The following is a 13,383-nucleotide window of genomic DNA, read 5'->3' as shown; positions in this document are numbered from 1 at the left end:
GACAGGTTCTTCAATAAACAATGGTGGGAAAACTAGAGTGCTACAGAAACAAGAATGAAACTGGACCACTTTCTTACAACGTACACAGAAATAAACTGAATATGAAAGACCTAAATGTGAAACCTGAAACTATACAATTCCCAGAAGAAAACATAAGGGGTAATCTCTTTGCATTAATCACAGAAACATTTTTCTAGATATGTCTTTTAAGGCAAAGGAAACAAAAGCAAAAATAAGCTACTGGGACTACACCAACATAAAAGTCTTTTGCACAGCAAACAAAACCATAAGCAAACAAAGGCAACCTACTGAATGGGAGAAGATACTTGCAAATGTTATTTCTGATAAGGGGTTTATATCCAAAATATATAAGTAACTCATACAATTCAACACCAAAACCACAAATAATCCAATTAAAAATGGGCAGAATACCTGAATAGACACTTTTCCAAAGTCGACAGAGATGTCCAACATCTCTAATAAGGAGGGATATAGAAAATCAAAAGTACAATGAGATGTCACCTCATATCTGTCATAATGGCTAGAATCAAAAAGACAAGAAACAACAAGCATTGGCGGGGCGCCTGGGTGGCACAGTGGTTAAGCGTCTGCCTTCGGCTCATGGCGTGATCCCAGCATTCTGGGATCGAGCCCCACATCAGGCTCCTCTGCTATGAGCCTGCTTCTTCCTCTCCCACTTGCCCTGCTCGTGTTCCCTCTCTCGCTGGCTGTCTCTATCTCTGTCAAATAAATAATAAATAAAATCTTAAAAAAAAAATAACAAGCATTGGCAAGGGTGTGGAGGAAAAGGAACTCTTGTGTGCTATTTGTTGGATTATAAATTAGTGCAGCCAATGTGGAAAACACTATGGAGGATCCTCAAAAAATTAAAAATAGATATACCATATGATCTAGTAATTTCATTACTGAATGTTTATCCACGGGCAGGGGGAAACATTAGTTCAAAAAGATGTATACATCCTTGTTCATTGAGGCATTATTTACAATACTCAACATATGGAAGCAATCTAAGTATCCACTGATAAATACAGAAGATGTGGGGTGTGGAATATTACTCAGACATAAATAAGGCTGGAATCTTGCCATTTGCAGCCACATGAACAGACATAAAGGGTGTTACACTAAGTAAAATAATTCAGACAATGAAAGCAAACACTATAATTTCACTTATATATGGAATCTAAAATAAACCAAAAAGCAGAAACAGAGCCATAAATATGGGGGGGGGAGGGGGTGGGGAGAAGGTCACCAGAGTGGAAGGGATAAGGGATGGGCAAAATTATTAAAGGGGAGAGGAAGGTAGAGATTTCCAGTTATGGAATGAATAAGTCATGGGGATGAAAAGCACAGGATAAATAATAGTCAATGGTATTATGATTATAATTATGTTATATGGTGACAGGTGGTAACTACATTTGTGGTGAGCTATAGCATAATGTATAGAGTTATTGAATCACTAATGTTGTACATCTGATACTAATATAACATTGTGTGTTAACTATACTTCAAAAAATAAGAAAAAAATAAAAATTCAATCAAAAAATAAAAAGAAGAAAGACTCAAGCTAACTTTACACTTTAGGAAATTAGAAAAAGAACACACTAAGCTCAGTGTTAGAATGGAAATAAGATTAGAGCACATATAAGCGAAATAGAAAGTAGAATAGAAAAAGATCAGTGAAACTAAGAATTGGTTTTTTTTAAATGATATATAAAATTGATAAATACTTGGCTAGATTAAAAAAAGAGATAAGGGTCAAATAAAAAAAGCAGACATTATAAGTGATGACACAAAACGAAAAGCAACATAAGAAATTATGAATAATTATGTCAACAAATTAGGTAACAAATTAGTAGCTACTACTACTAGCTACTAACAAATTAGTAGCGAGGTGCCTGGGTGGCTGTCAGTTAAGCATCTGCATTCAGCTCATGTTATGATCCCAGGGTCCTGGGATAGAGCCCCACATTAGGTTCCCTGTTCAGCAGAGAGCCTGCTTCTCCCTCTTCCTCTGCCCCTCCCTGCTGCTCATGCTTTCTCTGTCTCTCAAATAAATAAACTCTTTAAAAAATTAGGTAAACTAGTAGAAATAGATTCCCAGAAACATACAATCTACCAAGATTGAATCATGAAGAAATAGAGTCTGAACTGACTTGTAATGAGTACAGTGATCAGATCAGTAATCAAAAACCTCCTACCAAAGAGAAGCCCAGAACCAGATGGCTTCACTGGTGAATTCTACCAAACATTTGGAGCTATTTAATACCAATTCTTCTCAAACTCTTAAAAAAAAAAAAAAAAAGATGGATAATTTTCAAGCTCATTTTACATGGTCAATGTTACCCTGAAGCCAAATCCACAAAAAGACATGAAAGGAAAATTAAATGCTAATAGTTCTGATGAAAATAAAATATTAACGAACTAATACTCCATGACTAAGTGGAACTTATCTCTCAGATGCAAAGACTGAAAAACCAATTAATGTGAAATACCACATTACAGAATAAAGAATAAAAAAAAAATCACATGATCATCTCAATAAATGTAGAAAAATTTGACAAAAATTCAACGATCTTTTATGATAAAAACTCTCAACAACTTAGGTTGAGCACAAAAGAATAGAAGGAATAAATACTATATATGAAAAGCCCACAGCTAACACCATACTCAATAGTGAAAAACCAAAAAAACTTTTCCACTAAGATCAGAAACAAGGCAAAGGTGCTAACTCTTATTGTAATATGTTGAATAGAAATGACAAGTCCTAGGCAGAGCAATTAAGATAAAGAAGAACATCCAAAGTGGAAAGGAAAAAGTAAAATTTTCCCTATTGCAGAGATTTAGCTTATATATAGCAAACCCTAAAGATTCTATAAGAAAAGTACTATAAGTAATCAAGTAAAGTTGCAGAATTCAAAATCAACATGAAATAAGCTAGGAGGGAAAGAGAAATACAGCATGGCATCTCTTATATGTGGAGTCTAGACATAAGTAAGTAAATAAATAGCTGGTTTTATATAAACAGGAAATGGAATTATGGTCAAGGGGTTGGGAGAAAGGAAAATAGACGTAAGTGAAAAGGTAGAAACTTGCAGCTGGAGGAAGAAGAGTTAGTTCTGCGGATCTAACTAGGTATCACACTATAGCACGATGTCTATAGTTAATTTGATATTTTATACTTGAGAGTAGATATTAAGCTTTCTCACCAGACAAACAAAGAAAGAGTTAACTATGTGAGGTAATGGATGTGTTAATTATCTTGGTCTTGGTAATCACTCCACACTGTATACATATATCATGTAATTGTGTACACTTTAAATGTATAGTTATATTTCTCAATTGTGCCTTGGTAAGTTTGGGAGAAAAAAATCAGTTTCATTTCCATACACTAACAACAAACTATCTGGAAAAAAAATGAGAAAAGTAATCCCATTTATAACACCAAGAAGAATAAAATACTTAGGAATAAGCTTACCTAAGGACGTTAAAGACTTACAAACTAAAAGCTATAAAATACTGATGAAAGAAATTAAACAAGACACAAATGGAATGTGTTCATGAATCAGAAGACTAATTGTTAAAATGTCTATATAAACATCCAAAGCAATCTACAGAGTCAATGCAATTCCTACCAAAATTCTAGTATCATTTATAGAAAAAAAAAATCCTTAAAATCATACAGAACCACAAAATACCATGAATAGCCAAATACATTTTGAGAAGAACAAAAATGGAGGTATCACACTTCCTGATTTCAAAATATGTTAAAAGTCTTCAGTAATCAAAACAGTATGGTAATGACACAAAGACAGACACATCAAACAGCAGAACAGAGATTCCAGGAATGAGTCCATGCATATACAGTGCACTGATATTCAATGAGGATATTGAGAATATACAATGGGAAAAGGATAGTCATTTCAACAAATGGTTTTGGAAAAACTGTATCTCCACAAACAGAAGAATGTAATTGGACCCTCTTCTTACACCATACATAAACACCAACTCATAATGAATTAAAGACTTAAAAGTAAGAACTGAAACTTCATTTGGAAACAAACTTCCTGACACTGGTCTCGGCAATGATTTTATGGATATGACACCAAAAGCACAGGCAACAAAACAAAAAACAAACAAGAACTAAAAAACTGTACAACAAAAGAATCAATAGAGTGAAAAGACAATATAACAAATTGGAAAAAATATTTGCAAACAATACACTAAGTGGTTAGTCCCTAAAATATATAGGGAATTACTATAACTCAATAATTAAAAAAAAAACTGTTAAAAATAATGGGCAGAGGACTTGACTAGACTTTTCTCTAAAGAAGACAGGCAAATAGCCAAAAGGTATATGAAAATGTACTAAACATCACTAATCATCAGGGATAAAAAAAATCCACACCACAATGAGATTACCTCACATGTGTCAGGATGGCTGTTATCACAAAATTAAAAGACAACAAGTATTGGTGAGAATGTGGAAAAAAACAGAACCATTGTACATTATTGGTGGGAACGTAAAATGTTACAGTTGCTATGGGGAACAGAATGGCAGTTCCTTGAAATATGAAAGTGGAACTACTGTATGATCTAGTAATTTCACTTTTGTGTATATACTGAAAAAAAATGAAATCAGGATCTTTAATAGATATTAGCTTCTATGTTCATTGCAGCACTAATTACAATAGGCAAGATGTATAAACAACTTAAACGTCTATCAACATTTGAATGGGTAAGTGAAATGTAGTATACACATACAATGGAATACTCTTTAGCCTTAAAAAAAGAAAGTCTATAATATACGACAAAATGGATTAACCTGGAGGATATTACTTTAAGTGAAATAAGCCAATCACAGAAAGACAATTACTACATGTATGAGGTATCCAAAAACATCAAATTCACAGAGTCAGAGTGGGACGGTGGTAGTCAGGATCAGAGGGTAGGCAGAAATGGGGAGTTATCAACCAGCAGGCATGAAGTTTCAGTCAAGCAAGATGGATAAACTCTAGAGATCTTTCCTACAACATTGTACCTATACTTAACAAGAGATTTTATATTTAAAATTTTGTTGAGAAGGTAGATCTGTTATTTCTCCTATAAAATAAGTCTTTATAAGAAGGCAATTTTCACTCTCACTTCCTTGAATCATTTTTTATATTTGACCTCTTGAATGTGACACTCTTTCCCCAACCTTTCAAAAAACTTTTTTCATCTCTTTGTCTCTATCTTCATAGTATATTTCTATGGCTCTTCCACACTGTCTTTTAATCATATGTTGGCAACTCTAGTCCTGAGTCTATACAATTCACACTCAAATACCAACTTCCTACTTGGCATCTTTACTTAAATATATTTAAATATCTCTATTTAAAAAAAATAAGTTTAGGGGCGCCTGGGTAGCGCAGTCGTTAAAGCGTCTGCCTTCGGCTCAGGGCATGATCCTGGCGTACCGGGATCGAGTCCCACATCAGGCTCCTCTGCTATGAGCCTGCTTCTTCCTCTCCCACTCCCCCTGCTGTGTTCCCTCTCTCGCTGGCTGTCTCTCTCTGTCAAATAAATAAATAAAATCTTTAAAAAAAAAAATAAATAAATAAATAAAATAAAAAAAATAAGTTTAATAAAGACAACTGAAGACCTTGGAGAGATGATGTGAAATTAGGCTGTCTATACTTATTTTAAAATTTTAATTATCTATTTCTGTTATTTTAAAATTTCTTATCATTTTGCATCTAATAAAAAATCCAGAAAAATACTCTTAAACATTTATACTGTTATTTCATGAAAAATGATATAATTAAAGTTACACAGTTTTTTTTTAATCAAATACAATGAGAATGAATTCTACAAGAAGCTATTTCAATGAAAACATTTCATGTTACCCTTTGCACTGGCTTAGGGACTGATTGTCTTCAGATGTGACCACACTCCTGCCTCCTGTACTCTGGATTTGTAAAGAATTGCACCCTGCAAGCTAGCCCCAGTTTTTGTATCAGCTCATTTCCCCCTGAGTTTATCCAATTGGAGGCAATAGTGAGAGAGTTGAGGGAAAGAGAAAGGAAAAGCTAGGATATTTTGCCATTGATCTGTTTCCAATGGTACTCCTCATGGAATCTGAAGTAGACTGGCCAAAATGGAGTTAAATTAATCTTTATGACTTATATAACAAGAAGATTTTGTGGCTATTTTTGAATAGATATATCTGTGTATGCAATCAGGAAAATTTTTACTTGCCATACCTAATTCCTGAAATAATTAAATTCCCCATTGTATTTTTAAATAATACAATTTAATTAGTACTTGCCTTCTTTCTTTGCTAGGCTAAACATAATATGTACATCAGTGCAGAAATGTGGTAGGAGAGGTAAAGATAAAAATAATTTATAAAATGGATAGGAGCTGCGGGGAAGATGGCAGAGTAGGAGGACCCTTCCCCCACAGATACAACTAGATAACACTCACATTGCTTAATATTTCAGAAAATGACCTGAAGACTGGCAGAATGAACTCCACAACCAAAGGTAAAGGACACATCAGAGGAAGGTAGGAAAGGCAGGGACATGATTTCAGACCTACAGGGACAGTGGCCATCATCGGACAGGAGGGAGCTGGGAGCACAGTGAAGGGCAAGAAAGATGATCATGCCAAGGACTCTGCACAGGGAAGATGAACCCCCATGACATTTGGTTTTGAAAGCCAGAGGGGCCAAATTTCAGAGGTTCTTACAAACAGCTAGAAGTAAAGCCTGGAATTCTTAAAATCAGCATGCTTCCCTCTGGGAGAGCCCTGAGGGTATCAGGATGCTGAGTCTCAGAACTTAAAGAGGCAGCACCACAAGCAGCCTGAGTAGAGACAGTGTAGAACCAGCAGTTTGAAAAATGTCAGGGGCAGACAAGAGGGAGAGTGGTTTACTCACCACAGAATGTGTCCCCATGAGATAGGGATCTCAAAAAGGTCAATCCAGAAACAAAGGAGTTGGCAGATGCTACTTGCCTCCCCCACCCCCAGCATGAACACATGGTCACCTATAGGAATCAGTGTGCTGCACCTACACTCACTACCCAAAGGCTTGCACCAAGCCCCCCCCGCCCCCCACTTCTATGGATCTACCCTTTCCAGTCACACACATATGCCTCAATCCCAGTGCTGCAGGGCCCCTCCCCCAGAAGACCTTATAAACCTTGCCAACACTGCATCTCCCCACCCACACTTTTTGTGCAGCCTCAGGTTTGTCAGGCTGTAGCTGTGGCACCAGCTAGCACTGTGGAAGCATGAGGAACACCTTGTTAGAATTGTAGGACCCACCCACATGCCCTTTGAAGATGCACTTAGGCTGGCATGTCCTCAAAGGGCAGAGGTAGTTCCAGGTCTCAATTAGCCATCAGACCAGTGTGTGCCTTGTTAAAACACCCCAGACCTGCCAAAGAAAACCACTGCAGACAACTGAACTGAAGGGAAAAATGGGCAAGAACACAACAGGCACATGCACCATGAACAGGAGACATTTCCTGAAGCACAAGGTCCTTGGGACCAACGGATACTACACTGCAAGGCATTGCAAGACCTATTCTACGTAAGGCCATTATCTTCAACAGTAGGAGATATAGCTGACTTTTCTAACACAAAGAGACAAAAAGAGTTAGACAAAATGAGGAGAGAGGAATATATTCCAAATGAAAGAACAGGACCAAAGCACAGCAAGAAACTTAAGTGAAACAGATTTAAGTAATATGCCTGATTGAGAGTTCAAAGTAATGATCATAAGGGTACTCACTGTACTTGAGAAAAGAATGGAAGACATCAGTGAGAGCCTTAGCAAAGAGATAAAAGAACCAATCAGAGATGAACACAATAAGCAAAATTAAAACTACACTTGGGGAATGATTAGCAGGGTAGATGAAGTAGAGGAAATAATGACCTGGAATACAGAGTAATAGAAGGTAACCAAGCTGAACAAATAAGAAAAATTATGCAAATTGAGAGTACACTTAGATATCCAGGAAACAGAGATCCAGATCCAGGAGGCACAGAGATCCAGATCCAGGAGGCACAGAGATCCTCCAAAAAATTAAACCCAAGGAGTTCCACACTAAGACACACAGTAATTAAAATTGCAAAAAGTAGTGATAAAGAAAAAATCCTAAAAGCAGCAACAGAAAATAAGAGTTACATACAAAGGTAACCTTAATTTTTCAGCAGAAACTTTACCAGCTAGAAGGGATTGTCACGACATATTCAAAGGGCTGAAAGGGAAAAAACCTATAGCCAAGAATACTCTATCCAGCAAGGCTATCATTCAGAATAGAAAAATAAAGTTTCTCAGACAAAAATTTTAAAAGTTCACGACCACTAAACCAGCCCTACAAGAAATATTCAAGAGGACTCCTTTGAGTGGAAAGGGAAGACCATAAATGAGGGTAAGGGAAATAAATATATCTGAAAAAAACAGTTAAGGGATTCGCAGAATAAAAGGATATACAATATGATACCATATACCTAAAACATGGGTGGGAGAGAGGAGTAAAGAATGGTACAAACTTAAGTGACTATCAACTTAATAGAATTCTATATGCAGAAGATGTTATAAACAAACCTAATGGTAACCACAGATAAAATACCAGTAATAGATAAAGAATAAAGAACTCAAGCATATCACTAAAGAAAACCAACAAACTGTGAAAGAGAAAGAGATGAAAGGATTAGAGAAAAACTATAGAAACAACCACAGAACAAGTAACAAAGTGGCAATAAATACACATCTATCAATAAATACTTAAAATGAAAATGGACTAAATGCCCCAATCAAATGATGTAGGATGACAGAGTAGATAAACCTATGTATATGCTGCCTACAAGGAACTCATTTGAAATCTAAACCCAACTGCGGATTGAAAGCAAGGGGAAAGGAGAAATATTTATCATGTGAATGGGTGTTGAAAGAAACCTGGCATAGCAATACTTACATTGGATAAAATAGACTTTAAAACAAAAGACTATAACAGGAGACAAAGAACAACACTATATAATAATAAAAGGGAACTCCAACAAGAAGATTTAACAATTATAAACACTTACTGACCCAACATGGGAGCACCCAAATACATAAAATAAAGAGCATAAAGGAACTAATAAATACTAATACAATAGTAGGGGACTTTAACACCCCATTTACACCAAGGAGGCAGATCATCTAAACAGAAGAATGACACACTGGACCAGAGGCATTTAACATAAATACTCAGAACATTCAACCCTAAAACAGCAGAATACACATTCTTTTCAAGTGCAAATGGAACGTTCTTCAGAATAGATAACATATTAGGGCACAAAAAAAAGTCTCAACTTCAAAAAGACTGAAGTCATATCATGCATCTTCTCTGGCTACAAGACTATGAAACTAGAAATAAAACACAAGAAAAATCTGGAAAGAACACAAATACATGGAAGTTAACATGCAACTAAACAGTGAATGAGTCAATCAAGAAATCAAGGAAATAAACAAAATTACATGGAAACTAATGAAAATGAAAACACAATGGCCCCAAATCTTTGGAATGCAGCAAATGTAGTTCTGAGAGGGAAGTTTATAGCAACAGGCTAATCTCAAGAAGAAAGGGAAATCTCAAACACCCTAACTTTACACCTAAAGCAGCTGGAAAAAGAACAAACAAAACCCCAAACCAGCAAAAGAAAGGAAATAATAAAGATTAGAGCAGAAATAAAGGCTATAGAACCTGGGGGGGGGGGGGGCAGAAATCAATGAGGCCAGCAACTGGTTCTCTGAAGGAAAATAAAGAAAAATTACAGAATTGATAAACCTCTAGCTAGACTTATCAAGAAAAAAAAGGCCTGAAATGAAATCACACATGAGTGTGTAGAACTAAAAACCAACACCACAGAAATACAAACTATGTAAGAGATTATTATGAAATAATTATATACCAACACATTAGACAACCTAGAAGAAATGGACAAATTCCTAGAAACATATAACCTACCAAAATTAAGCAGGAAGAAATAGAAAATTTGAACAGATCAATTACTAGCAAGGTCATTGAATCACTCACCAAAAAACTCCCAACAGACAAAGGTCTAGGACCTGCTGCAACACCGCCCACGGAGCCATGGCGTGATTCAGGAAAAGGACGAGACACAGACAGGTTAGCTGTGAAAGAAAGTGTGGGTGCAGGGGATGAACGCAAAGAGTGTGATCGCCCCCGAACAGCTGCAACATCGTGTATTTATTGGCGGTAAACAATCGAATACAATCAAGGGGAGTCTCATGATCCTAGTGAATAGTACATCATGGGGAAGGTCACAGGATTAAATGATGTAACATTCAGCAAGTGAGGCCTATTCTTAAACACGTTTCTATGGACCCTGCCGGCTATTGTCAAGAGCAATCAGGTTTCAGTTGGGGTGGCATTCCACACTTTAGCAGACCAGGCATTCCTGGCCGCTCCTTATCTGAGGGGATTTCAGGAAGAGCAGAGTTCCCTGAGCAAGCTGGGCGTTCCCAACTGCTCATGCTCTGACATTTACGCTAAAGCCCGCAGGGTCATAAACCATGTTTTCCTGTTATATCCTTAGCATAAACTCTTGGCCAGGGGCTGCTGCAAGGACCAAATGGCATCACAGGGGAATTCTACAAACATTTAAAGAATTAATACCTTTTCTTCTTAAACAACTGCAAAAAAATAGAAGAGGAAGGAAAACTTCCAAATTCATTCTATGAGGCCAGCATTACCCTGATACCAAAGCCACATAAAGACACCACCAAAAAACAGAACTATAGGTTAATATCTCTGATGAACATAGATGCAAAAATCCTCAACAAAATACTAGCAAACCAATTTCAACAATACATTTAAAAAAATTATTCACCAAAATCAAATAGGATTTATTCCTAGGATGCAAGTGTGATTCAATATTTGCAAATCAATCAATATGATACATCACATCAATAAGAGAAGCTTTAAGAAACATCTGATCATTTCAGTAGACACAGAAAAAACATTTGACATAGTACAACACCCATTCATGATAAAAATCCCTCAACATAGGTTTGGAGGGAACATGGTCAACATAATAAAAGCCTTATATGAAAACCCATACTTGTTAAATGTCTATACTCCCCAAAGCAATCTACACATTTAATGCAATCCCTATCAAAATACCAACAGCATTTTTCACAGAGCTAGAACAAACAATCCTAAAAATTTGTATGGAACCACAGAAGACCTAAATAGCCAAAAACCCAGAAATAAAGCCACAATAATATGGTCAGTTAAACTTTTTATGAAGCAGGAAAGAATATCCGATGGGAAAAAGACAGTCTCCAACAAATGGTGTTGGGAAACTGGAAAGCTACATGCCAAAGCATGTAACTGGACCACTTTTCACACCATACACAAAAATAAACTTGAGGTAGATTAAAGACCTAAATGTGAGAACTGAAACCATAAAAATCCTAGAAGAGAACACATATAACTTCTTTGACATCAGCTAACCTCTTTGACATCACACAATTTCTTTCTAGATAAGTCTCCTGACATTTTTCCAAACACATCCCCTGAGGCAAGGGAAATAAAAGCAAAAACGAACTATTGGGAATACATCAAAGTAAACAGCTCTGCACAGCGAAACACAGAAGAATGAAACTGGACCAGTTTCTTACACCATACACAAAAATAAATTCAAGATTGGTGAAAGACCTAATTGTAAGACAGGAAACTATCAAAATCCTAGAGGAGAAAACAGGCAACAACCTCTTTGACCTTGGCCATAGCAACTTCTTACTAGACAAGTCTCCTGAGGCAAGGGAAACAAAAGCAAAAATGAACGACTGGGACCCTATCAAGATAAAAATCTTCCTCACAGCAAAGGAGATAATCAACAAAACTAAAAGGCAACCGACAGAATGGGAGAGATATTTGCAAATGGAAATTGCAAATCCAAAATCTATAGAGAACTCTTCAAAATCAACAGCCCAGAAAGAAATAATCCAGTTAAGAAATGGGCAGAAGACAAGAAGAGACATTTCTCCAAGGGAGACATACAAATGGCTGACACATGAGAAGATGCTCAACACTACTCATTATGAGGGAAATACGAATCAAAACCACAATGAGGTATCACCTCACATCAGTCAGAACGGCTAAAATTAACAACTCAGAAACAACATATGTTGGCAGGGATGTGGAGAAAGGGACACCCTCTTGCACTGCTGGTGGGAATGCAAACTGGTACAGACACTCTGGAACACAGTATGGAGTTTCCTCAAGAAGTTAAAAATAGAACTACATTATGAGTCAGCAATTGCACTACCATGTATTTATCCAAAAGATACAAAAATACTGATTCAAAGGGATACCTGCACCCTAATATTTATAGCAGCATCAACAATAGCTAAATTATGGAAAAAGCCCTAATATCCATCAACTGATGAATGGATAAAGATGATGGTATATATATATATACACACAATGGAATATTACTCAGCCATCAAAAAAGATGAAATCTTGCCATTTCCAACAATGGGGGTGGGACTAGAATGTATTATGCTAAGTGATATAAGTCAATCAGAGAAAGGCAAATACCACATGATTTCACTCATGTGGAATTTAAAAAATGAAACAGATGAACTTAGGAGAAGGGAAGGAAAAATAACACAGAGGAAAGCAAACTATACAAGACTCTCAACTATAGAGAAAAAGCAGGTTTCCTAGAGTGGAGATGGGTGGGGGATGGGCTAAATGGGTGGTGGGTATTAAGGAAGGCACCTTTGGGATGAGCACTGGGTGTTGTATGTAAGTAATAAATCACTAAATTCTACTCCTGAAACCAAAACAACACTATAGGTTAACTAACTTGAGTTTGAATTTAAAGTAAAAAAATATTAAAACTACAAGCATGCAAAACATGAAAAAATAAGTTTTTCTAAAAAAAAAAAAAAAAAAAAAGGAGGAAAGGCCGTAAATTATCCTCCAGATGGAGAAGGCACTTCCATACTGAAAAACAATGTAGGCCACACAAAACATTTACAGATAGTTTTATCCAGGTTAACTTACTGACAGGAGAATCCGGCAGACAAACCCCTCAGGCACTAGTCAGCTTTCCTCCACGCATTCTGGACCTTAATCCACAGCTTTTATTGAGTGAGGGGCATTGTGGCCAAGTCAAACACTAGTTATAAAGTGGCTCCATCTGTGCACCAGAGAATCTCTACTAGTTATCTAAAGGGGCACCATCTGTGCACCAGTTATTTTCTACTAGTTATCTAAAGGGGCGCCTTCTGTGCACCAGTCATTTCTACTAGTTATCTAAAGGGGCGCCTTCTGTGCACCAGTCATTTCTACT

Source organism: Ursus arctos, unplaced genomic scaffold (genome assembly GCF_023065955.2).
Source record: "Ursus arctos isolate Adak ecotype North America unplaced genomic scaffold, UrsArc2.0 scaffold_11, whole genome shotgun sequence".
Classification (NCBI taxonomy): Eukaryota; Metazoa; Chordata; class Mammalia; order Carnivora; family Ursidae; genus Ursus; species Ursus arctos.
The sequence above is the reverse complement of the archived record's forward strand: the minus strand, read 5'-3'. Positions refer to the sequence as shown.